At 37.8% G+C, this 26,965-nt stretch overlaps 1 protein-coding gene across 1 annotated transcript in view; it reads left to right on the forward strand.

The window, feature by feature from the left end:
• AGBL1 (AGBL carboxypeptidase 1) overlaps positions 1-26,965 on the forward strand; it is a 790,601-nt gene that overhangs the window by 230,167 nt on the left and 533,469 nt on the right.

The raw sequence follows: 26,965 nt of genomic DNA on the forward strand, positions 1-26,965 counted from the left end.
GTTCCCAAGGAAGATAAGTCTATGGAAATGGGAGGGAAGGGTCTAAATATAGGTGGCATGTCTAAGTTACAAGTGAGAGGTCTTGGCGATTGATTGGGAGTACGGATAAAGGGGAAGGAGTTGAAATATCTCTCCTTTGGGTGATGGGTGCACGGTTTAATGCCAACAGAAGAATATATGAGAGAGTAAGACTGTGGTGGACGGATACTGAGTTCAGTTTCGGGAATGTTCATTTCCAGAGGCCTGCAAATTATATAAGAACTCAGGCTAAACATAATTATAAAGCCAGTATTCTATAAAATATAATCTATTTCAGAGGGAAATAAAACAAAGTTTGCATCACCTGAATAATTTTCTCAATTAACAAGGATACTAAAAATTGACTGTATGTGGTTACTGTAGCAGAAACATGTAATATATTTCATCAGAATCAATGCCAAACATTCTGTCCTATAAATATGTTCATGAGATATAACAATTTATAGCTTTTTAAGGGAATTAACTGTTTACAGAATGTTTACATGTGATTAACTGTTCCACACAATAACTCTGAGGTAAAGAAAAAAAAAAGAATTACATTTATGGTCTCCAATTTTCGATGATAAAATTGAGGCCCTAAAAATTCCTATGGTTAGTAAGAGTAAAGCTCAGATTTATCCCCAAACTCTCTGAATCTTAAGCCTCATAATCCTAACCCACAAATTCTATGACCTCTTTCAGCTGTGTAGTAATGAGAGACAATCCTTTATCTTCGAGATGCAATTCCCTATATGTAAAAATATTTCTTTATACTACAAGTAATACATTCTAGGCTTCTCCAATGTGTGAGTACACATGTGGTCATGTTAACATTAATAACCCTTGTAATTTTAGTAAAATCTAAATCTTACTGCCTCTGCAAGACCCTGCATGCCCCTCTGTTTTGTATCTTACCCCTTTACCACTTCGTACCCTCAACCACACTAATCTTCTTTCTATTCCTTGAACATAGCAACTTAATTATATCCCCTGGGCCTCTGCATTTGCTGTTCCCTCTGAGTGGAATACTTTTCTTCCATAACTTGGCATGGTTGATTTCTTCTTGTTGTATATTATCCTAGCTCAGATTGAGGAAGCCTTCCCGGGTCACCGTATGTAATGTTCCCTCACTCAGAACCTCATTTTCACATACCTTGCTCTATTTTCTTCATAGCCCCTCTTACTGGGCTCCATGAGGGCACAGATTATACGCTGTATGTTTTCACTCTTGTATCTCTGGGAACTAACAGTTCCTGCACAAAACTGGTGCACACTCAATATTTATTGAGCAAATAAATGAAAACTTTGCATCTATTCTTGCTTCTACCCACAATTCAGGGCCTTTAAACCTCTCTTGAAAAGTTACTTCTTTCCTAGGTATTTCTTGGGGTACCCACGGGTAGCCTCAATTGTACTCATAAAGTAGCCATTGGTTAGTCACCCTTATGGGCCAGTCCATTCTTCCCTGATGCTTAGGCTTCTTTTGGTGGTTGTCTGCTGTCCTTGCAGCTACTAAAAGGACTCTTGCTACTGCCATTGCTGGGTTTTCAGAGAGTTGCTGGATTTCATGTAGAGATGGGGGGGTGGGTGGATTAGCATTCTCCAAAACTCTGTACCACACCTCAGTGTTGCTTGGCACCAAAGCTCCCTAAGTTTCCTATGAAAGAAGCTCCTTCTTCACAGCCTGGGCAGGGACCAGATGACAACCCATGTCTCCATTATTCAGATGTTTTTCTCTCTCAGAGTCCCTGCAACTAAGGCCTGAAAACCTAACCCAAACTCCTCACTTGTCTTCTAGCCTCAGATGCAAAGGCTTCTCTACTTACCAACACATGCTCTCAAGCGTGGGTCACTACCAACCTGCCAGTTACAAAAATAGTCAAACTCAGATTACCAGGCTGCGCTAACCAGATTGTACTCTGATTCATATATTTCATGGAAGCCTCACAACATGACCATGAATTTGTTATTAAAATTACCTATCGTTTTAATATAACAGGACAATACATTTTCTTGTTTATGGATACTTATGTGTATAGAAAAAGTATAAAACCGTGCTGAAAAAAGATAACACCAGATTCAAAATAATGATTCCATCTGAAGATGGAGGAGCAGAAAGGGAAATGGGTTTTAAATCTTTTGGGGAGTTTGTATTTCTTAAAGAAAAAGAGTTCTAGGGAAAATATAACCAAAAGCTAACAACTTTTAAATCTGGATGGGTAGGTACCTGAGTCTGTCCTATTATTTTTTGAGTGTCTCCAACTATATTCGTAATTCATGTTTAAAATTTAAAAATTAAATTAAAATTTAATTTAAAATTAAAATTAATTTAAGAATTTTAAATGTTAACATATCATCCTTATTTAAAAAATTGATACATTAGAGTAAAACATGAAATTAACCATATATTTCTCATATTACTATTCCTTAAGCAATTGCTGTTAACAGTTTCATATTTTTCTCCAGTGCACAAACACACACACATACACACATGCACATACACACTCACACATAAACACATGAACTCATGCATGCTGAGTCTTGAAATTTAGACGAAATGAACTTAAATTAGCCTTCCTGACAATTATGTCCCATGGAAGTCCAAATCTCTTCCCCATGAATTCTGAGAATTGACAACCTCACCAAATGCTGCATTACCAATTTACACTCCCACAAAAAGTATAGGAGATTATTTTCCTCCAGGGACCAGCCAACAATAGATTTACCAGTCTTCTACATCTTCCTACCTGTTAGTTAAAAAAATTAATCTCCCTCTCTCAAAACACCATTTCAGTGTTATTTCAATTTGAGTTTCTTTGAGCATAACTCAAGTGGTCCATATTTTTAAATGTCATTTATGTATCTTCCTTTTAAATTGCTTAATTTTAAAAATCATTGTCTGTTATTTATTAGATGCTTTATCTTCTTCTAAATGATTTATTAAGAGCTCTTTATATATTAGAAATATTCTTCTTTGTTAATCATTAGTTGATTTATTTAGTATTTATTAAGTATTGATCATTGTTCTAAGCCTAGGACATTGAGTGGCTGATGTTTTCTCCTAGTCTGTCACTTCTTTTTTAAATTTGTTAACTTTTTTTGCTTAACTTTCATAGAGTCTAGTATAATAATCTTTTCCTTTATACTTGTGAAAGTAATGTGTTAGGGAAAAATTCCCATTTTAAAGATGATGGAAGTAAGGCCCAGTGAGTTAAAGTGACTTGTGCCTGGTTGCATAGCTATTAAATATGGAGCCAGAAATTGGAATCCAGGTCTTTTATAATAAGACAAAGTGCTTTATTTTAAATGCAATACTTATAAAATAATTCATATAACATAAAGGTCCAGATTAAAGAACAATAAAATGGACACCAGGTATATAATACCTAATTTAAGAAATACAGCGTTATCCATATTTTAGACCCTGTAACCCTTGTTCCTATGACTCCCCACTATTTCTGCCTTAGAGTAACTACCATCCTGGACTGTGTGCTAAATTGTCTCTTGCTTATCTTTATATTTAAAAATCACATTTATATATCTCTAAACAACCTACTGCTGAGTTTGCCTATTTGGGCCTTTAGGTAAATGGAAACATACTGTATATATATGTATACAGCATATATATATATGTATATATATATATTGTTTTATTTATTGGTTTATTTCGTTAAAAACTTTGAGACTGAACCACATGACATGTAGGAGTTGAGATCTAAGTCATTCATTTTCGCTACTGTATAATACTCCCATGTATCAATTTAGGTCAATCTATCCATTTTACTGTTGATGGCTACTTAGAATATTTCTATTCTGTTATTCTGTTTGTTGCTATTACAAACGGAATAGGGTATACTTACGTTCAAGTTGGTAATGCCAGTGTTTTCTAGAATGGTCGTTCCAATTTACACTCCCACCAGCAGTGTTTGAAGGTGCTTATAACACTTGGTATTGTCCGACTGTAATTTTTGCCAATCTATCATGTGAAATGGTATAACACTATGATTTAATAAGCATTTCCCTCATGGCTAGTGGTAAGTGTCTTTTTATATAGTTAGGGGTCATTTGTATTTTCTTACCTATTTTATCTGAATTTTTTTGAAATGACACTTTTCCTACTGGGTAGTTTCATTTATAAATTCAGTATAGAATATATGTGTATATGTCTAATCTATTGCTTGATCTTTCCCTGTGGTCTTTTGTCGAGATTATTGATACTTGTATTGTCACTTTTTTAAGATTAGGTTTATTGAGGTATACTTTAAGACAGAAAACAGACTCTTTTTCAGTGTAGAGTTTGATGAATTTTGAAAAAATGTGTATAGTCATGTAACCACCATTATAATAAAGATACACAATATTTTCTTCACCTCAAAATTTTCTTTTTTACTCATTTGTAATCAATCATTCTACTCTCCTATCCCAGGCCCCTGACAACTACTGATCTGATGCCTGTCCCTATAATTGTGCCTTTTCCTGAAAGTCATAAAAATGGAATCATACAGTATGTGGCCTTTCGTTCTTATCCCCTTTCACTTAGTGTAATGCTTATGAGACTCATTCACATTATTGGCATGAATCAGTAGTTCATTCCTTTTTAGTACTGAGGATTATTTTGTTGAATGGATGTACCACAGTTTGTTTATCCATTCACCATTGGCAGACATGGAGATTGTTTCCAGTTTGGTAATTATGAATAAAGCTAACTATTAATGCTCACATAGAGGTCTTTTGTGGACATATATTTTCTTTTATTTTGGGTAAATAAAGTAAGTGTATGTCTAATTTTCTAAGAAACTGACCAGTTATTTTACAAGGTGGTTGTTCTATTTTGCATTCTTACCAGCAATCTCTCATAGTCCCAGTGGCTCAACATCCTTGCTGGTACTTTGTATTTTAATTTTTTAAGTTTGCCATTCCAGTAGGTATGAAGTAGTATTTCATTTTAGTTTACTTTGTATTTCCCTATTGATTAATGATATTGAAGTGTTTTTTCAAATTTTTGCCCATTTTCTCATAGGATTTTTTTTATATTATTACTGAGTTATGAGACTTTACTTGTTGTGGATATGAATTCTTCATCAGATATGTGTTTTGCAAATATTTTCTCTTACTCTCTGACTTGCTTTTCATTTTCTTAATGGTGTCTTCTAAAGAGTGGAAATTAAAAAATTTGATGGCATTCAAAAATTTTTTTTAAATTAATGTAGGGTTACTGCTCTGTGTATCCTAAATAAACATTTACTCAACCCAGTGGTTCTTGGCTGGGGACATTTCTGCCTCTCAGGAGACAATTGGCCATCTCTGGAGATATTTTGGGTTATCACAACTCAGGGTATGCTTACTGTCATCTAGAGAGTAGAAGCCAGGGATGCTGCTAAACATCATACAATGCACAAAACAGCCCTTCTCAACCCACCCCAAAATGTTAATAGTGCTGAGCTTAAGAAAACTTTGCCTAAACTGATGTCAAAACTTGTTTCTTTGAAGATTTATAGTTTTAGGCTTTACATTTCGGTGTATATCAAGTTGATTTTAGTGTATATTATGAGGCATGGATCAAGAACAAAGGTTCATTCTTTTTTTCCTCAAAAAAAAAGCTGTTGAGATTCTGACATTTGCAAAGAATTGCAATCTTAACATTATTGAGTCTTCCTACCCATGAACATGGTATACCTCTCCATTCATTTAGGCCTTATTTAATTTTTCCCTTTAGTGTTATGCAGTTTTTAGTGTAAACTTCTTATATGTAATCTTTAGATGTATCCTATGTATTTCACTTTTTATTTATTTATTTGGTTGCATGGGGTCTTAGTTGCAACACGTGGCCTCCTTAGTTGCAGCAGGCAAGCTCCTTAGTTGAGGCTCATGGGCTCCTTAGTTGTAGCTCACCGGCTCCTTAGTAATGGCACGCAAACTCTTAGTTGCAGCATGCATGTGGGATCTAGTTCCCAGACCAGGGATCAAACCCGGGCCCCCTGCATTGGGTCTTTTTGTTTTGAATTTTTGAATTTTATTTTATTTATTTTTTATACAGCAAGTTCTTATTAGTTATCCATTTTATACATATTAGTGTATAAATGTCAATCCCAATCTCCCAATTCATCACACCACCACCACCCCCCCACCACTTTCCCCCCTTGGTGTCCATATGTGGTGTTCTCTACATCTGTATCTCTATTTCTGCCCTGCAAACTGGTTCATCTGTACCATTTTTCTAGGTTCTACATATATGCATTAATATACGATGTTTGTTTTTCTCTTTCTGACTTACTTCACTCTGTATGATAGTCTCTAGATCCAACCACCTCTCTACAAATGATCCAGTTTCGTTCCTTTTTATGGCTGAGTAATATTCCATTGTATATATGTACCACATCTTCTTTATCCATTCATCTGTTGATGGGCATTTAGATTGTGTCCATGACCTGGCTATTGTAAATAGTGCTGCACTGAGCCCTGGGGGGTAGCATGGGGTCTTAACCATTGTGCCACCAGGGAAGTCCCCCATGTATTTCACTTTTTGATGCTGTGGTAAATGATAATTTTTAAATTTCATTTTTTTATTGCTAGTATATGAAAATACAATTGATTTTTGTGTATCAACTTTGAGTCCCATGACTTTGCTGTAATTTTTACATCTAGTAGCTTTTCTCGTGTTTTTTTCTTTTTCTTTCTTAATTTTAGCAAATAACTTATGCAAGTTGTCTGTGAATAAAGACAGGGATTTTTGTTTGTTTGTTTTACATTTTGTATCTTTTTCTTTTTTTGCCTTATAATACTACCCAGGAACTCTAATATAATATTGAATAGAAGTGGTAAGAGGAGATATTATTTACCCTGTTCTTGATTGTCTGGGAAATTATTTAGTTTTTTACTATTAACTATGGTATTATTTGTAGGTTTTAATAAATGTCCTTGAGAAAGTTGTGTTTGATTTTTAGTGTGCTGAGAATTTTTTATCATAAATGAATGATCCCATGATTTTTCTTTTTCAACCTGTTTGTATGATGAATTGTATTTGATTTTCAATTGTTGACCCAATCTTAGCATTTCGAGCTCCAGAGGCCAAGCTCTTAGCCACTACCCCCCATTGCCTTGCCTCCAATCTTGGCATTTCTGAGAGAAACTCCCTTTGGTCAGGATACATTTTGCCCTATGTTTATGAGGGATATTAGTCAGTGGTTTTCTTTTCTTGAAATATCTTTGTATGATTTCAATTCAAGATAATGCTGGCCTCAAAAAATGAGTTGAGAAGTGTTTTTATGTTGTGGTAGACTGAATAATCGCTGCGTAAGATCTTCATACACTAATCCCTGAAATCTGTGAATGGATACCTTATATGGCCAAGACTTTGCAGACATGATTAAGTTAAGGGTCTTTAGATGAGGAGATTATCCTAGATTACCTGGGTGGGGCCTAAATGCCATCACAGCATCTTTATAAGGGAGAGGCAGACAGAGGTTGCAAGTAGAAGACATCATGGGGCAGAAGCAAAGGCACAAAGAGAAGAAGTTATGCTATTGTCTTTGAAGAAGGAGGAAAGGTTCATGATCCAAGGAATGCAAGGAATGCAGCTCCATATGCTAGAAAAGGCAAGGAAGAGGACTCTTTCCTAGAGCGTCCTCTAGGGCATCATCTTGGCAACACCTTGGTTTTGCCCCAGTGAAACTGATTTCATACTTCTGGACTCCAGTGCTGTGTAAGAGAGTAAATTTGTATTGCTTTAAACCACTGAGTTTGTGGTAATATGTTACAACAGCCATAAGAAACTAATGCATATTATCACTTTTTTTTTTTTAGCATTATTCATTTTTAAAAATTTTTAAAATTTTATTTATTTATTTATTATTTTTGGCTGTGTTGGGTCTTCGTTTCTGTGCGAGGGCTTTCTCTAGTTGTGGCAAGCGGGGGCCACTCTTCATCACGGTGCACGGGCCTCTCACTATCGCGGCCTCTCTTGTTGCGGAGCACAGGCTCCAGATGCGCAGGCTCAGTAGTTGTGGCTCATGGGCCTAGTTGCTCCGCGGCATGTGGGATCTTCCCAGACCAGGGCTCGAACCCATGTCCCCTGCATTGGCAGGCAGATTCTCAACCACTGCGCCACGAGGGAAGCCTATTATCAATTATTTTTACCTTTTCTGGTCTATTTTATTTATTTATTTTAGATCCAATTTTTCACTTGGAATTTTTTTGGGGAGGTTTGAAAAACTTTAATATTTCTTGTATTAATAGCAGATCTGCAGGTAATAAACTCTCTAAGCTTTTATTTTTATGAAAAAGTCTTTATAGTTTCTTTTATTTGGAAGACATTTTTTCCTGAGTATAGAATTCTAGGTTGACAGATGTTTTTCCTTTCAGTGTATTAAAAGATGTTTCTACAATGTCTTCTGGCTTGCACAGTTGCCAAGAAGAAGAATGCTATAATTCTTATGTTTGCTTTTACCTGTGTAGTGTTTCATTTGTTTCTGGTTGCTCTCAAGATTTTCTCATTATCTTTGGTTTTCAGCAGTTTGACTATAATCTATGTAGGTGTGATGTATGTATGCATGTAAGTATGTATGTATGTATCATTTATTCTGCTTAGAATTCTGTGAGCTACTTGCATCTGTGATTTGTTCTTTTTCATTAATTTTTGAAAAATTTCAGCCTTTATCTCTTTAAACATTTCTTCTGCCTTGTTCTCTCTTCTCATTCAGGGACCCCAATTATATGCATGGGGTCCTTTTTGTATTGTCGCACAGCTCTTGAATGCTTTGTTCTGTTTTTCTTTCATTGTTTTTTTTCCTGCTTGTTTAATTTTGTATAATTTTATTGATCTTTCTTCAAATTCACTGTTTGTTCTGTTACCTGTCCAGTCTTACAGTATGCCCACCAAGAGAATTCATATCTAATATTATTTTTAAACATTTATAGCATTACCATTTGGCTCTTTTTTGTAGTTTCCTCCTTCCTGCTGAAATCCCCCAGCTGTTCATTTATGTTTTCTTTCTTTTACATGAGATCCTTTAACATATCATATTTATTTAAAAGTCTCTACTTGATCATTTCCAACATTTGAATCTTCTCTGAGCCTGGTTCAGCCTAGTGGGCTTTTTTTTGTTTTTTTTTTTTTTTTGATTGAATGGTGGATATTCCATATATATAGAAGAATATCAGAGAATGAGATCAAGACCATTTATACTTCTTCTGTCAGTGTAGGGTGTAGTGAGTCTGGTCAAGAGTGGGTTTTGTTCTTCTCATACTCTTATTGAGCCACAGGCTTCAATTCCTTCCAGTGCTGCCTGCTGTTATCACGTAATTCGTGTAGGGTCTAGGGTGCAGGGGGCCGTGGTTCTCAGTGTTCCTGCTCCACCATAAGCTTTCAACAGCATGTTTGCATTACAGAGGGACTATGTCTCCATGTTCATTTCTGCCCGCAGGGGCAGACAACTTTTGCATCTACTCCTACCCCAGAAGCATGAGATATTAGTCTGGGTCCTGAGGGTGAGAGGGCTTGGTGCTCCTCTCACAGCAGTTTAAGGTTTTGTTTTGTGTGAAGGGAGCTGAAGAAAGAGGTGCTGGTTTTGCCTGTCCATCAGCAGCAACTGAGCACCTTCTGCTAGCCTCTGCCTCTGTGTGTGTGTTTGTGGGCTTTCCTAGGGCCAAGTTCTGCAACTGATCCAAGGAGAAGAGTTTCCAGAGCGTGAAGTCTCCTTGCATATGATGGATTCTAGTTGATACACTATTGTTACCAAACACAAGTTCGTGTGCCTGATGCACAGTGAGGCCAAGCACAGTGAGTCCAAACAAACCGAAACGTCAGAGTCTGGAGCAGAGAAAGGTTTATTACAGTGCCAGGCAAGGAGAACAGGTGGCTCATGCTTTAAAAAACCCCAAACTCCCCGGTGGTTTTGGGAGAGAAGTTTCTACAGGCAAAGTTTGGAGTGAGGGCTGGAGGGTATGTGACTTTCTTCTGATTGGTTGATGGCAAGGTAACAGGGTGGTGCTCCAGGAATCTTGTGTTCAGACTGAAGTTACCATCCTCCACCTGGGTGGAGGCCTTAGTTCCTGCAGAAGAACTCGAAGATATTGTTATGTATATCCCTTGAGGAGGAACCACGATCCTGCATTAATTGCTGCACTATAGTTTCCTGATTATTCCCCCTTTGTTTCTGCATTCCCTTACTTCCCTGATTAGCAACTGTTTGAATCTGCTCTTTGGAACTCAGGGAAGGTCTAGGAGGCTGAAGCCTTTATCCTGCAAATAGGAAACGGGAAAGGCTTTTGTGTCCAGGAGGGCCCCACAGGGTCCTGCTCCGTTTCACTATCCCACACAGGGCTTTCAGGGATTTCTTAAAATTTTAACTGCTTCTACAGCATCCCTTTCTTCCTCTCACACTCCACCAAAGTAGAAAAGTTTGTGTGTCTCTCCTTTTGGGAAATATCACTCTTTGGAATTCGGTTCACTCAGCTGCTTTGTGATATTAACTTATGATAGGTTCAAGGAAAGTTATGATGGATATGAAACTGCAACTCAGATTGGGACTTGAACCCACAGTCTTTTAATTGAAATCACACACGTGGTCTCAGGACTAATGAAGCTCAGTTTCTTGATGTCTCATCACAGAAAGAATTCAGTGAGAGACAAAAAGAGACAAGTAAGAAGTGGATTTATTTAGAGAGAAACACATTCCACAGACAGAGTGTGGGCCATCTCAGAAGGCGAGAGGCCTCAAAATATGGGGTGGTTAGCTTTTATGGGCTGGGTAATTTCATAGGCTAATGAGTAGGAGGAGTATTCCAACTATTTTGGGGAAGGGGTGGGGATTTCCAGGAATTGGGCCCCACCCACTTTTTGATCTTTGATGGTCGGCCTCAGAACTGTCATCGCGCTGGTGCTTGTGTCATTTAGCTTATGCTAATGTATTACAATGAGCGTATAATGAGGCTCAAGATCCACTGGAAGTCAAATCTTCCGCCATCTTGGACCTAGTGGGTTCTAACCAGTTTTTGTCAAGTCCTATGGCCATGCCATTCTTTTAAATGTTGTGCCCTGCCCCCTTCCTATCTCAGGTAGATTATTATTCAGCTTTTTTTTTTTCTCAGTTAAGATAAGAGCAACATTCTCCAGCGGGTTTCTACATGTTTTCTTCAAGAAAGCTGTTAAAAGTATTTAGTCTCTTATTCTTCTATTAATGGAAATTCTCACCCTTTGAGCTCTCCATTAACATCCCTTTCTCTATTGACATTTTAGTTTCAATTGTTAGATTTTTCACTTCCAGAAATTTATTCCATCCTCTCCACATCACCGTTTTGCTTTTAGAGGCTCATTCCTTGCTCATATCTCAAATTTCTCTTTCATTTCTTTAAACATTATTGGTTTTTTTCATATTGTTATTTTATATTGTTTCCCATAAATCTAATATCTCATGTCTCTGCTACTCTGGTGCTCCTTCTTATCTCTGCTGCCTTTCACTCATGGGACCTTGTTTCCTGGTTTGTTCTGTAATTGTTGATGCTAAGTCACTCATTTTACTTGGAATTTTATCTCTGGAAAATCTTTGAGGTCAGAATTGAGGCTGCTTTATTTAAGGAAGCATTTGAATTTGCTTTTGCTAGTTATCTGAGGATGCTAGCAAATTGATATGACTGTATTACCTCCCTTAAACTCCGGGGACTACAGATGGATCATGAATTCAAATGTATGTGAAAATTTGCTTATAATTTTATACTTCTAGGGAAATTTTGAAATAAAAAGTTATTCTCGCTTTTCCTTTCTGTGAATCGAGAGTGAAAACTTTTGGGGGGGTGGTCTCAGCTTTACGTAAGAATCTCCTATTTGATGTCCCACCGTGGGTGAGCCCCATGCTTCACTTCCCTGCATCTCCTGCAGCCTTCAAAGCAAAAACTCAGGGACTCCAAGGCTTGGTAGAAACCCTTGGGCGAAAAGTATGCTTTGATGCTTGCTTACCTTCCAAGGTTTCTTTGGTCTCACTTTGTTTTTGGCATCTACAGATTTCTTCTTTTTAGACCAGCTCAGCAATGCACTGAAAATGATTTTTGAAAAAAAGAGTTTATTTTAGCATTCTGGTTGTTTCATTTGGGGGATTTTTCAGAATATTTAGTCTATTATTCTGTTGAAAATGGAAGTTTTTTCACTCCTTGATCTTTCTACCTTACATGCTACTTTCCATTAGAAAGAAAAATGAAAGTCTATTTTTTGTTTACTAGAATGGATAATATGAATTTGAAAGTCTGTTTGTGAATCTGAAATAGTAAATCCGCTATTCTATATTTAGAATTTGACATTAGTCCCTCTGAAAGACTACTCTTTCTTTTCTCATTCTTGGAATACTTTTTTTCTCCCCCTAGTAGAAAGTAGGGATTTTAGTGAAGAAGCATTTTGAAATTTTTAAATTAAGAATCCAACCAAGGACTAGGTTTGCTCCAGTGCCTCCTGCTTATTTTCTTTGACATCCTGAATATCAGCAAAAGAGTGGTTTTTGTTTGGTTTCGTTTTGCTCTTTGCCTTTAAGATGACTGGTTCACCTAGAGGAATCTTCTCTTTCTCATTTCACTCCCCCGTTACTAACATCAACACCAGAAACCTCCAAAAGACAAGTTATTTAATCCCTCCCGGCTGTTCTGCTCTGTGAAACTAACTTGAGGTACCTCCAGCTGTGGGAGGGATTCCTCGTTCCCTTGCAGCTGGTGGACAGTCTCTTGGTCCCCATAATGGAGTCTCTAAATTGCAATTTGCAGGGCAGGTATATTTAATGTAATTGGGGGAGGGAATGATTCTCAGCACAGCTGATCAATGTTCCGCATGCTCTCAAGAAGCCAGGATAGAGTGACGCAGTAGAAGCTGGGGATGGATCCTAGCTGTCCTTTCAATAACTAATGTTCATAGACCTACTGGGACCCTTCGTTCCACTCCATTAGAGGTGAGTGATGAGTGATTGTGACAACAGGGACTCCCTCCCACCCCAAAACAAAACATACGCAGTCACATTGCAAGCCTGACTTACAGAATGCTAAGATTGTGTTATAATACCCTTTCTTCTTCTTGAAAGTAGGGGTTGAATTTAGTGGTGGAACACTGATGCGAATGATATGGCATTATCCAATTTGTTTGTGGTGGTTTGCTACTCCCATTCTCCAGACAAAGTTGGAAAAAAAAAAGTAGTTTGGCCAGACAGGCTTTTGTAAACAAGAGCCTCTTGAGCCCATAGCTGGGATATCACTCTACTGATTCCAGTCGCAGGAGAGATTCAGGAACACAGACTTACGGGCTGAGTCACTGGGTATATTAACTGCCTGAAATGTGATAATTGAAATGTATGTCCATAGCCACCTCGATAATGATCTCCTGATGGAGTTCTGCCCTCAAGCTGGTATGTGCGGTGCTGCCTTTACCAAGCAACAGATGAATGCGTTAAGAGCTTGCATGCCATAACTCAGAGGCAACTGGTGGTGCCCCAGTGTTGTCTGTGCACCTTCCCTGTAGCTGATTTTCTGTGGCTCATTGAGTATTGAGTCCAGGTGGCAACTGTGGGTTTTGACATTCCAGAATTTTATAGGGCAAGGGCGTCCTCAAAATGTAATGGTGCACATCTGGGTTGGAAGTGGCTATTCATGAAACTGACAGGGTAAACCCTAATTAGAAAAACCAGCCAGGCTCCCTGTACCCCGGGAGGATTCGACAGAGCTGTCACTGTCTCCCCTCAGGCAGGATCATTGGGCTGGAACACTGAGCAAAAAACATTTTGCTCAATGTTCAACATAAATAACTCCCATCATTAGCAACGTGACAAGTGAAAGGAGGACCTGCATGTCAAGAGACAAGGATTTGGGCTTCCCTGGTGGCGCAGTGGTTGAAAGTCTACCTGCCAATGCAGGGCACACGGGTTCGAGCCCTGGTCTGGGAGGATCCCACATGCCGCGGAGCAACTGAGCCCGTGAGCCACGATTGCTGAGCCTGCGCGTCTGGAGCCTGTGCTCCACAACAGGGGAGGCCGCGATGGTGAGAGGCCTGCGCACCGCGATGAAGAGTGGCCCCCTCTTGCCACAACTGGAGAAAGCCCTCGCACAGAAACGAAGACCCATCACAGCCAAGAGTAAATAAATTAATTAATTAAAAAAAAAAAAAAAAAGAGACAAGGATTTATGCACTGTGGTTGTGATGGGTGATTCTGAAAACTTTTAGCTGCTGGGGAAGTAGCTTTCACCTTCTGAAAGATGCTACTGGAAACTCATAGAGTCAAATGGGTATGCCTCTCTGGTCTTCAGCAGACTGAAGCTTAATTCGAGGTTTTGGAAACATGGGGTGGGACTTGAATTTGAATCATGATTCATCCCAGTATTTTGTAGGGGTTTTTCATTTCTTTAAAGCTCTGTTTCTTGGTCTTTAAAATGGAGGGTTGTAAGCAACTCTCCCTTTTGTTTAGGCATATAATGTAGCCCTGTTTATTAAGATTCTGAATTCTTTGGGGAAAAAAAAGAATCCCACATACCATATTGCACTCTGAATACACTTGTGCAAACAGCCTTTACTCTTACAATTGAAAAGATATATTGCCAGATCGTATGGTAGTTTCTTAAGCTGTTGTGAAAAGCAAGAATCCTTAAGTTCTTTTCAGTCAATAACTATTCGTAATTCAGTAGGAAGAGGAGTAGAAACTGTACTCCTTTGAAGGAAGCTGTGATGTGATTTGGTGGGCAACTTATATAGTTTAATTAAGCACCCTGATTAAATCAATATGTATCCAACAGTTCAGCCTGGCAATCAGCTTAATCTCATTAAATGTTGTTCAGGCCCCAATAATTGGTTAATAATACATTATCGTTTATGAATTATTGGCTTCAAATTATTATAATTGTGCCTGCTTTTTTCACTGCACCTGCTGCCACATGTTAATTATGAAATGCTCAAGCACTTTTCTTGGAATAACTTTAGAGATAAAGCTGATGGGGTTTTTAATGAAGTAAGATTATCTTTAGTTCAGAGCTAGCCTTTCTCAACCCTGTATTGTTTAATAAAAGGGAGCAGACATTTGCCTTTTTAAGAGCCAGTGCTTTAAGAATTGAAAGACAGAGTTGGAAGGCATCATGCCCGAGTTGGATGGTGAGCCCTACTAAATGAGGCGGGTGATGTCAACCTCATAAGCCAGTGGATTCTACTTATTGAGCAAGACCTTTCCTCACCCAGTAGGGGGTGGATTTCACCTGGAAGAGATGGGTGCCCCCACTGTCAGTCATCTGGGGGAAAAAATAGGACCTCAGAGAGGAAAACAGAATTGGCAGTGTGAAAGATGATCCTTAGAGCTTGGGAGAGGAACAACTCTTTGGAACTTTTAACACCAAGGAAATGTATTAGTCAATCATCAATTGACATTGGGGACAACGTTCTTTTTCAGCTGAGATCATACCGAAAAAGTTATTCCCCAAAAAGACACCTATTATATGCCACTGACTAGAACAGGCACTGGATATATAGGCATCATTCCTGTTCTCCTGGAGTTTACTGATTCTGTCTTTGAAGTTTGGATATGCCCGGGGGTGTTTGAGGATTCTAGAGGAAGGAGCAGACATTTCCTGGCTAGAGACAGGAAGCATGGGAGCTCTTCGGGGAAATGCCCTTTAGAGGGACCTTGGACTGACAAAGAGGAGTTATCCCACTTAAACCAGGTTAGTTCCTTGCATACTATTTCTCTCTCCTTCTAGCTCCATTTTTTTTTTTTTTTCTTTTTTTGGCTGGTTAGCAAAATCTTGCTTCAGAGCCCCAGCCTGCTCTCAGCTATGCCAGAGGAATCAAGACAGGAGTTGAGAATGAGTTCACACTTGAAGCCAAGCATAAAAGGAGAGGACATGGTCAACTTGGTCATGTTTGATGCTCAAGGGGAAAGTAAAATTTTGGTGGGCGAGACCCAATTTGGCAAAGTCCCATGGCCCCTTCCTACATTGGGAGTCTCTTTCCATAGCCTTCCTTGAAGGACTGGGACTTGATTTTATTGAAGACATCCTGGAAGGCATCACTATTGCCACCTCTGGTTCTTAGCTCTGTAGGACCCTTTCACTCCAGGATGAACACATCTGGCCCTCCTGAGATGTTCCTTCCCCAGTGAGATGCCTCTTTGATCTCCAAAACCTAGCCCAGAGTCCAGCAGAGTAAGAAATAAGATCTGATTTCAGGCTCCGTTTTTTCCTTTTTGTGAATGCCATTAAAAGCCTCATGTTTTCAAGTGCTGCATGTTTTCAAGTGCACATTTTCCAGGAAAGAAGATTTTGATAGAGTGGGAAAGCATAGATTCATCATCAGACCTGGGTTGGCATCCTGGATTTTCTGCATGAATTTTGGAAAGTGGCTTAAATTCTCTGAGCTTCAGTTTCCTTGTCTGTAGAATGGGGATGATATTATCGCCCTCATAAGGGTGGTGAGGATTAGTGCAGTAAGGTATATTTTCCTAACAATGTCTAAGAGAGGGTGCTTGTTAAATGGTCACATACATATTCTCTCACTCTGCCAGCCTTGATATTCTAAACTGAAGTGTCATCAACCACCTTACTTGGTGCCGTTTTAACACTCAGGTTAACACACAGCCTTTTGAATTGAGGGGAAGGGGGTGAGACTCAGGTGGACAGACAAGCCACCCAAATGTAATACCAAGAGCTGCAGCCCAAGCACAGGTTTTGGAGCCATTCTGATCTGCACTCAACTTTGAACTTTCCCTCACGGTAGTTAGGTAGACTGTTGTAAAACCACTGACCGTTGGGCAACCTCTGAATTGAACCAGCCTCAGTTTCTTCATCTGTACAATGACACCAGTAATATTTTTTCATATAACTGTGACAAAGTTGAAAAGAGTTAGTGCATACAAAGCACAGTGCCCATCTTTAGGTAGGTGCTCAGTAAAAAGTAGTGTTCCATCACCCCTTACTCATTTTGTATGGGCATTACTATAGCTAGTGTTTACTTCAAAGTGCATTGGTCAAAGAGGAGAATATAACCTTTCCCATCTGCAATCTCAGACAATACCACTAGGCAGGATGTAGCAAACATTACAAAACATCCTGTCTCAAACAACCTAAAGCTCTTGGGGTGGAGGTTGGGGAAACTTGTCTATTTTTGATACACCAAATTAAGGACAACTTTTGGCAGGGACTGAAGCACTCTCTATGTTACTCATGTTTTCTGAATGAACCCAAAGGTATCCAATTTTAGCATAGACCATGGATGTCCTTCTATTCCTTACTCCTTTCTTTATACCCAGCTGTCTATCATGGGTAGACCCATGGAGAGTGCCTGAAATCGTACTATTATGTTAGCATAAAGAGTTTAGACAAAATTACAGGGAAAAAGTTGTCCCGAGAATACTGAATTGTGTGGAAGAAATCTCTTACTAGATTCAACTGTTGTTCCTGCATTGAAATAAATCCCAATTCATCTTGAAGTGAAGTGCTCCTCCAGAGACCCCAGATAATTCCCTAAAACTATTTTTTTTTTTGAGTCTTGCTTGATTCATTTTGGTTAGATTCTCCTTTCCCTCTCACTCAGTTTTTACTAAATAACTACACCTCTCTGTTCTGCAAGTGCATAGGCACAAGGATTAAAATGACTGCCCTGGTTCTCACACAGGTCTGACACTTTGGAATTTGAGCATCTGTCAGAGGTGACCCCAATTCAGAGGATTTGGGAATTGGGAATCAGTGGGTCCCTTACTTTCTGCGGGCCAATATGCTCTTCCTATCTGACTAGATAGGGATTTTATCTGTGAAGTTGGGAGCCTGATCCTGGAAAGTAGGTAGCAGATCAGAGGCTGTAGAGATGACAACGTTACATTGCCCATCTTGTTCTGCTTCTTGTCTTCCTTTACTCCACTGATAGCGCAGCTCTACCTTGTGAAGCTTGATTTGTCCCGGTCACTGTGTCCTCACTGATCTCAGTTGGGTACTAGGTCCTGATCTCTGGCTTTATCTTCTTCCCTTGGAGGGAGTGACTGATCCTTGCTAGGATGATGTAGTCCCGAGACAAGCAGTTCTCTCCTGTAGGATGATGGCAGAAGCTTATACTGGGACTTTCAGGGCTATGAGCTGTCCTGTGGACAAACAGAAAATGTCAGCCCCCACACCTGCCAGTCTGGCATCCTTCACTGTTGCCATGTTCATTCACGATATTTATAAACATGCAATTTGGTACTTCCTGCATCTTATCTGTTTTCTGCTTCTCCTTCCCCTTAATTATTTCTTTCCAAGAAGATGTGCATCAATTCAGGCTCTCAGTAGTTAAAGGAGTGTCCCTAAAACATGTTAAATCAACCTAGTTTCTGGTTCATTTGTTTCCATAGCAGCCAATCATGATGTCACAAACAGAAGGTGATGACCTGAGGGAGGAATTAGGTGGCAAGATTGCAGATAGGCTTTTTTTTTTTTTAATCTTCTGGTTTTTATTGTTTGTAAGAGACCCATTTTTTTTTTAACATCTTTATTGGAGTATAATTGCTTTACAATGTTGTGTTAGTTTCTGCTGTATAACAAAGTGAATCAGCTATACGTATACATATATACCCATATCTCCTCCCTCTTACGTCTCCCTCCCACCCTCCCTATCCCACCCCTCTAGGTGTTCACAAAGCACGGAGCTGATCTCCCTGTGCTATGCGGCTGCTTCCCACTAGCTATCTGTTTTACATTTGGTAGTGTATATATGTCCATGCCACTCTCTCACTTTGTCCCAGCTTACCCTTCTCCCTCCCATATCCTCAAGTCTGTTCTCTATGTCTGTGTCTTTATTCCTGTCCTGCCCCTAGGTTCTTCAGAACCCTTTTTTTTTTTTTTTTTAGATTCCATATATATGTGTTAGCATACGGTATTTTTTTTCTCTTTCTGACTTACTTCACTCTGTATGACAGACTCTAGGTCCATCCACCTCACTACAAATAACTCGACTTCATTTCTTTTTATGGCTGAGTAATATTCCATTGTATATATGTGCCACATCTTTATCCATTCATGCAGATATGCTTTTGGAAAAAATAAAAGGAAAACAAGATCCTCTTCACAGTTTTCCTTGGTAATAAAGAACAAGGGAGAGATAAATCAAAAAGCAGTGAGAGAGAAGAAGAACCATTTCCAAACAGTGTCAGAGAAAGGGGTGGAAATTAGCAACACTTGCAAGCAGTGTTTGTTTCCTTTCAGGCATTATGAATGATGAGTCTGCACAACTCCCTTGGGATGATGAACTACATGCCAAATGAGGAAATTAAAACTTTGAGAGATTAGGGAACTTGCCAGAGGCTGTGAAACACAGGGACAAGCTTTGAGAGGAGGGTTGAGTTTGTATTCATAATGAAATAGAGCAGGGATAGGCACACTTTTTCTGTAAAGAGTCAAACAGTAAATATTTTAGGCTTTGTGAGCCATGTGGTCTTTGTTTTAACTTCTCAACTCTGACTTTGTGATGCAGAAGTAGGCATAGCCAATACATAAACAAATGGGCGTGGTTGTGTTCCAATAAAGCTTTATTTATAAAAATAGGTTGTGGGCTGGATTTGGCCCAAGAAATTCTTGAAATAGAGGATTATAGAATATAAGTGCCACATTTAAATGGAAAGGGCCTTGATGGTAGTACTGACACCAGACTTCCTCCTGAGACTTATTGGTTCATGCATTATGGTATCATGAGTGGAAAGAATAGATGGGTATTGAATAGATAGGTCCCAGCTCCTCCGTTTACTCCACAAACTTTTGTTGTGGATCTGCCTCGTGAAATACACTGTGCTGGCACTGGGAATACAGCAGCGCACAAATCTCTGTCATTGAAAGATTTTATGTTCTAATTAGTTGTGCTAGCTTGGGCAAGCCACTTCAACAGCATCAGCCCTGGTTTTTCTCATTTGGAAATCTAATTTTTTAAAATCATGAGCCATATTATATGTACAATATAATCTATAATATGTATATGTAGAATATAAAAATTAAAACAAACATCTATTTGCCCACCACCCATGTTAAAAAAAAAAATAGAATGCTATCAGTACCTAAGGAGTTTTCTGTGTGTCTTTCCCGAGTCTCATTATGCTTCTCTTTCCCACAGAATTTTGTGCTAATTATTTCCTTGATTTTCTTTATAGTTTTGCCACATATGTATGTTTCATTTAAAATTATATAGCCTAACTTTTTGCCTCTTTGATTTTTAAAATTATTGGAACCATACTGTTTTACTCTCCTTTGACATGCATTTTTAAATTAGGAGTGTTTTTTTTTAGGGGAGGGTGAGTGGATTTGTCCACACAGATGTGTGTAGCTATTGATAAAATCTGGGGCCCAAAGAGCAGTAGAGCCAGACTTGTAGTCAAATAATGTTAGATTTATGAATTGCTATAGCCCAGGAGAATGGAGAATCATTGGGCATTTCAAAAGGGGATTTATGGGAGGCTATTTATAGGTTTTGGTGGCTAGAGTTGGTCATAGATTATCTTGGTAGGGATTGGTCAGAATTTGTAAACCTTGTTGCTAGAAGAGTCAGTGATTGTATCTTTAGAACAGAACATATGAGTTCATGTAGTGACACTGTTAGATCAGTTTGTGGTTTTATCTTTTAAGGTATGGATCTGGATAAATGGGTATTAAAAGAGTTTGAGCTTATGTGAGCTGGGTGCATGCTGCCAGTCATGGTTTCCAAATGATCGGTTTTCCCCTTACAACCGTGATGCCAGAAAAGGCATTAAAAAACTTTATCACTGTAGTTTATTTTTATTGCAATATAACATTCCATTGTATGAATACAGCCACATTTACTTATCTATTCTACTCTTGATACATTTGGATTGTTCCTGAGCATTTACTGTTACAAGCAATGCTGCTATGAACATTCTTGATATGTATAAAATTTCCCCAGGCTGGGTATATAACTGGAAGAGAAGTCGTTGTATGCATCCCTACATAGATATTTAACTTTAGTAGGAAATGGAAAACTGGTTTCTGAAGTGGTTACACAGTTCTCTTCCTTACCAATTACCAGTTACCAGTTGTAGGTAAGAGTTACTGTTGCTACACATCCTGGCTAATACTTGGAGTTGTCAAACTTTCTGATTTTTGCCAATCTGATGAGTATGTGATGATATCTCATTGTAGTTTTAATTGGTATTTCTTTGATTATAAGCAAGATGAAACATGTTTTCAAATGTTCCTTATGCCCTTTGGATTTCCTCTTTTGTGAAGTGTCTTGTTCATTTTTTCCCTCCATTTTGCTATTGGTTTGTCTTTCTCCCACATTCTATATGGAATAGTATTTTAAATAAATCTTGATATCTAATAGGGAAGTCCTGCACTTAGTTTTTCTTCTTCAAGAATATTTTAACTATCCTGGGCCTTTTTCATGTCTAAATAAATTTTAGCATCAGATTGCCTAATTGCAAAACAAAAATATAAAAGCACTTACTGGGATTTTTGTTGGAATTTTATCAAATTACACTTATATCAGGGAAAAATGATATAAAAAATGATAGGAAATGCTCCTATCCAAGAAGTCTCCAAGAGCATGTGTATTTCTCCATTTAGGTAAGGTTCTTCAGTAATTTTCATAAAATTTATGTTTTTTTGTATAAAGAGCTTGCTTATACATCATAACTTTATTCTTGATTATTTATATACTTGTGGGCTATTGTAAATGATATATTCTTCAAAAATTCCTTTTAAAAATGATTGCTAAAAAAAAAAATGATTGCTACTGGTAAAGAGAGATGAGATTAACTTTTATATATCATTTTTGTATTTAGAAAATGGAATACTTTTAAAATTTTAATAATTTTTCTGCACATTATCTAGGGTTTTCTTTATGGATAATCATATCATTTGTAAATGATAGGATTTTTTCCCTTCATTTCTAAGTGTTGTACCTTTTATTTATTTTCTCCTGCTTTTAATACATTGGCTTGAACTTTCAGAGCAATGTTAGTATAAATGGTGATAGTGAATATCTTTGTATTGTTCTTGATCTTAAAAGAAATGCTTTCTGCATTTTACCATTAAGTATGACATTAACTGAAGGGTGTGTGTGTGTGTGTGTGTGTGTGTGTGTATGTGTGTGCGCACGTACTCATGTTTGAATATATTTCATTTATGAGGTTAAGGAAGTGCCTTTTTAATCCCCCATTTGCTAAAAGATTTTTAATATGAATGGATGTTGAATTGTATTAGATGTTTCTTTCCACCTCTATTATGATTATCAGAAAATTTTTCCCTTTTAATCTGGTATTGAGATACATTACATTAATTGATTTTCTAATATTAAACTAAACTTGCAGTCCTAAGATAAACCTATTTGTCATAATATATTACCTTTTTATACATTGCTTGTTTAAATTTGCTCTTATTTTATTTAGGATTTGCATGTATGTCCAGGGTGCTACAGACTTGTAATTTTCCTCTCTTTTGCTGTCTTTGCTTTTGGTATGAAGGCTGTACTTATTCCTTAAAATGAGATGAGGACATATTCCATTTTGTTTGTTTGGTTTTTTATTTGTTGTTTTTTCCCCCTAGTCTCTGGAAGAGTTTGTATAACATTAGAATGAACTCTTTCTTAAATGTTTGGGAGAATTTTCCTCTACATTTCTCTGGGTCTGGTGCTTTCTTGCAAGAAGTTTTTAACTTATTGATTCAACTCCTTTATTGATTCAGTAGTGTTTTTGGCTTCCCTATTACTTTTTGAGATGACTTTGGTAATCTTTTAATCTTTTTTTTTAATTCTTGTAATGTATCTATTTAATCTAAGTTTTAAAAATTGCTGGCATAACTGTGATTATATGTTCAATTATTAATCTGTAAAATTTTCAGCTTGTGTAGTTTTCTTTATTTTCATTGTTAAAATTTTTTATACCTCATTCTTTTTTGATATAAGCATTTAAAGCAACCCATTTCTCTTTAAATACCACTTTAGCTCTATACCACTGGCATTTCTATGTCATATTTTCATTTTCTCTCAGTACTAAAATTTTTCTAAAGTCTATTATGATTCATTTTTGACTCATCAATTGCTTAGTAGTTTAAAATTTTTTTCAAACATATGGAGTTTTTCTAGTTATCTATTTGATATTGATATTAAATTAACATTATTATGAACAGATAATGCCATCTGCTTGTTATTCATCATTTGATAATTGTTGGGGCTATCTTTTATGGCCTGGTGTATAGTTAAGTTTTGTAAATATCTATACAAAAGGAACGTGTTTTCTTCAACTAGTAGGTGTGTGATTCTTTATATATGCTTTAGATTGAACATGTTTTTTTTGTTTTGTTCGAATCTCCTATATCTTTAATAACTCCTGTTTTGACTGCTTGACCTGTCAATATTTGAGAGAATTGTGTTAAGATTTCCAGTTATAGTGATAGAGTTGTTAATTTTTCCTTGTTTAGTTAAAAAAAAATTTGCTTTACCTATTTTGAGGCTATGTTGTTAGTTGCATATAAATTTAGAATTATATTGCATTTTACTAATTAATTGAAGCATTGCTTATTATGTAGTGATCTTTTTTATCTCAAGTTCCTTAAAGAGAATTTTGTTTGATATTAATATATATACTTTAAGTTTTCAGGTTCATATTTGTCTGATATCTATTTTGATTAGTGTATGTATTGGGAATCTATTTTTTTTAAAGTCAGTTGCTTCTGTTGGTTTTCATCTATAGTATCTCATTTCTAGTATGCTTTATAAATATTGACTGTAAGATGGCCTTTTACTTAGAACTGCAGCTGGGGGAGCACTTTGTAATTTGGGTTGAGTTTCCTCCTGAGAGAATTTCTTCTGTTAGTCACCCAGCAGCACTCTCAACATGGATCCACTTTAAGTTAAATCCTGGGCTTAATGGCTTTCAAACTAGATAGGTAGTATAAATTTGAACACCAGCTATACATGGACACTTTCCCAGAGTAGCATCAGAGTCAAATCAGATATTTTTCTTGCTGTCTCCTTTGGAAAAGGACTTTGTTTCTGGTTCAATTTTTTAAAAATTAATTAATTAATTAAGCTGCATCAGGTCTTTAGTTGTGGCATGCCGGATTTTTCGTTGCAGTGTGCAGGCTTCTCTCTAGTTGTGGTGTGCAGGCTTAGTTGCCCCGTGGCATGTGGAATCTTAGTTCCCTGACCAGGGCTAGAACTCACATCCCCTGCATTAGAAGGCGGAGTCTCAACCACCGGACCACGAGAGAAGTTCCATTTCTGGTTCAATTTTATACTATGTGTATAGCCCTTTAGAGTACCACATTTTTACAGTGGTGTCCTATTAAATTCCCTGTGTTGGCCAGACCTTAGGCTTCTTCTGTCTCCTGGGTTCTATGCAGTTTTCAAAGCAGAAACTCAAGTTCTTTACAGGTTGGCAGGAAATGTTCAAAGATGGCTTTACTTATTCTCAAGGTTTTCTGGTTTTACTTTGCTTTGCAGCATAGCACATATCTTTTCTTCGACCAGCATGGTGATGCTTTGTAATTTTAGCCACGATTATTTTTTCTTTCGGATCCACCATTTCAGTTGCTTCTGTGGGGAAGTTGAATGAAAATATGTATCCCATTTATCATGTTGCCAGAAATAGAAGTATATTTAACAAATATTTGTTGTGTATTATTCTCAGGTGGCTGTGGGGCTCAAGAAAGTAATATGTACCAAATAGCTTTAGAAACAACAAAGTATTTGGGTTTTCCATAGTTAGGTAACACTGAATAACATTAGTAACTGATGTAAAACATATAAAGTAGACTTCATGCTTGGAAAAAGAAATCAGATCAACTCACTTCATTGTAAGGAGGTTGTATGAACCTTGGTATTGACTACAGTTATGTTAAAGAACTATATGATAAAGCTCCACCCACTGTCAAGAAAGAGAATCATTTGATTGGCAGATGATGCTAAAGGTAATCTGACTAGAGGCAAGGGCATCAGAAGTTAAAGAACTGTGAGTGCAAAATCCTGCTTGGATCTTTGTGCTAAATGTGTTTGGTCTCTGGGTTTAATAGTGATACTCCTTATCCAGGCATAGAATTAATCTCTAAAAGGCTAATGCCTCTGACTCCACCTTGCTGAGCAGTCTCTATGTTCAACACTGTCAGTGTGACCTCTGAAATTATTTCTTTTACTTGACTAGGATCATGGACAATAGGTGCTCAGTTTTGCACAGTATTTTGCAAACTTAATGAACTTACTACTGACCTCTCTTCATGGTGTTTCTCCTTTTCTCTGCCCAATCTGACATGTCTTGCTTTTTGGAAAGGATGTAATTTACTAGGCATCAGCCTGTATGTTGCACTATTGTACATCTTAGCGCTCCAGGTAATGGATGGTGATATGCACAGAGAAGATCCTCTGATAATTTCTATGGTGGGATGTTTCATATGTTTAAAAAAATAGAATCATAGCATGTCTCATTCTGTTTAGTGTCAGGCACTCTGCTAGGTATCAAGTTTACAATGATGATTAAAACATAGTCCCTATACTTAAGAAATTAATGAATTTTCTTAAGAGGAACACACAAATGGTACATTTAAGTGTTACAGGTACTATGATAGAAGCTGATACAAATTTGAGGTAAGGTATAAAGGAGGGAGTTGAAAACTATATCTGGGAGGGAAGGGAGGAAGTCAGATGATATTTGAAGGAGCTAATGATGCTAGTGCTAAGGCATGGATGCAGTGTGGTTGTTCCTCAGGATGCTAAAGTGGACAAAGGGCTGTGTCTAAGATGAGAGATCATCGTAGTAAAGGTCCACTTGTGTGAGGCTGCTGTGAACATCTCATAGCTTGCGTTCATTCATTAATTCATTCATCATTTATTCAACCAATTTGTATCGGGCATCTGCTAGGTGCCAGGGACTATATCAGGTGTTAAGTATATAGATGTGTCCTCTGACCTTTGGAGCTTTCAGACTAAGGGGAGACAGTCAATAAACCAGGAAACAAATAAGAGAATAGTCACATAATGTGATAATAGCCATATGGAAAATAAGTAGGTTGCAGGGATAAAAAATAAGGTGGGGTGGTTGTGGTAGTATATAATTTAGATAAGGATGGCCTCTCTGAAGAGACAGCATTTAAGCCAACGCCTTAACAAGAATTTTCCATTTGAGAACACAGGATGAGGTGGGATGGAGTTTGGGGCAAGGGTTAGAGGGTTACGGGCAGAGAGAACAGCCTGTGAGAAGCCATGTAGCAGGAATGAGCTTCGTGTGTTCCAGGAATGAACAGGAAGCCAGGGTGACTGCAAAAAAGAGGGGAAGAGGGGGAGTAGCAGTAAATGACATTGGACAAGTAGGCAGGTGACAGATCTTGGGGGACACAGTAGACCAGGATAAGAAGTATTAGTGTGGAGGCTTTGAAGGGTTTTGAATAAAAAAAGTTATTGACAACTAGGATTTTAGAAATGCCATTCTGCCACTTGTGGACAGGATAGGTTGGAGGGTTAGCTCACCAGAGAGAGAGGTAGGGAGATCACTCGGTGATTTTTGTGAGAGTGTGAATAGAAGCTAATGAGTATAAATGGGAACAGAGAAGAAGAAATGTTTGGATAGGGAAAGAGGAGAGATTGCAAATGACATTCACGGGTAGGTGATGGTGGTGCTATTTTTTAAGCCTCTAAATTCAGCAAGAGTAGCATGTATTTGGGGGAAGGCAAATGAATTACTATTAGGTGTTAAACCTATTAGGTATAACCTTTGAGGTCCTGAGAGTGTGTGGGATGAGGATAACATTTAGTGGACTTGCAGATCTGTTTGGAGCTTGTGACAGCAGCCAGAGCTTGTATGAGAGACGGACACAGGTTGTTGCCAGCCTGGCATTGCTTTGTTGCTGAGTTGGCCAGTTCCACAGTCCAATCTTTGCCGAACAGCCATCTCCCAACCTCCTAGCAAGATGAACACAGATGAGTTAATGTCCTTTTTCTTAGTACTTCCTGGTTCATTTCACCAGGCAAAACACTGGATTA

This window comes from Balaenoptera physalus, assembly GCF_965194825.1.
Source record: "Balaenoptera physalus genome assembly, chromosome: 2".
Taxonomy (NCBI): Eukaryota; Metazoa; Chordata; class Mammalia; order Artiodactyla; family Balaenopteridae; genus Balaenoptera; species Balaenoptera physalus.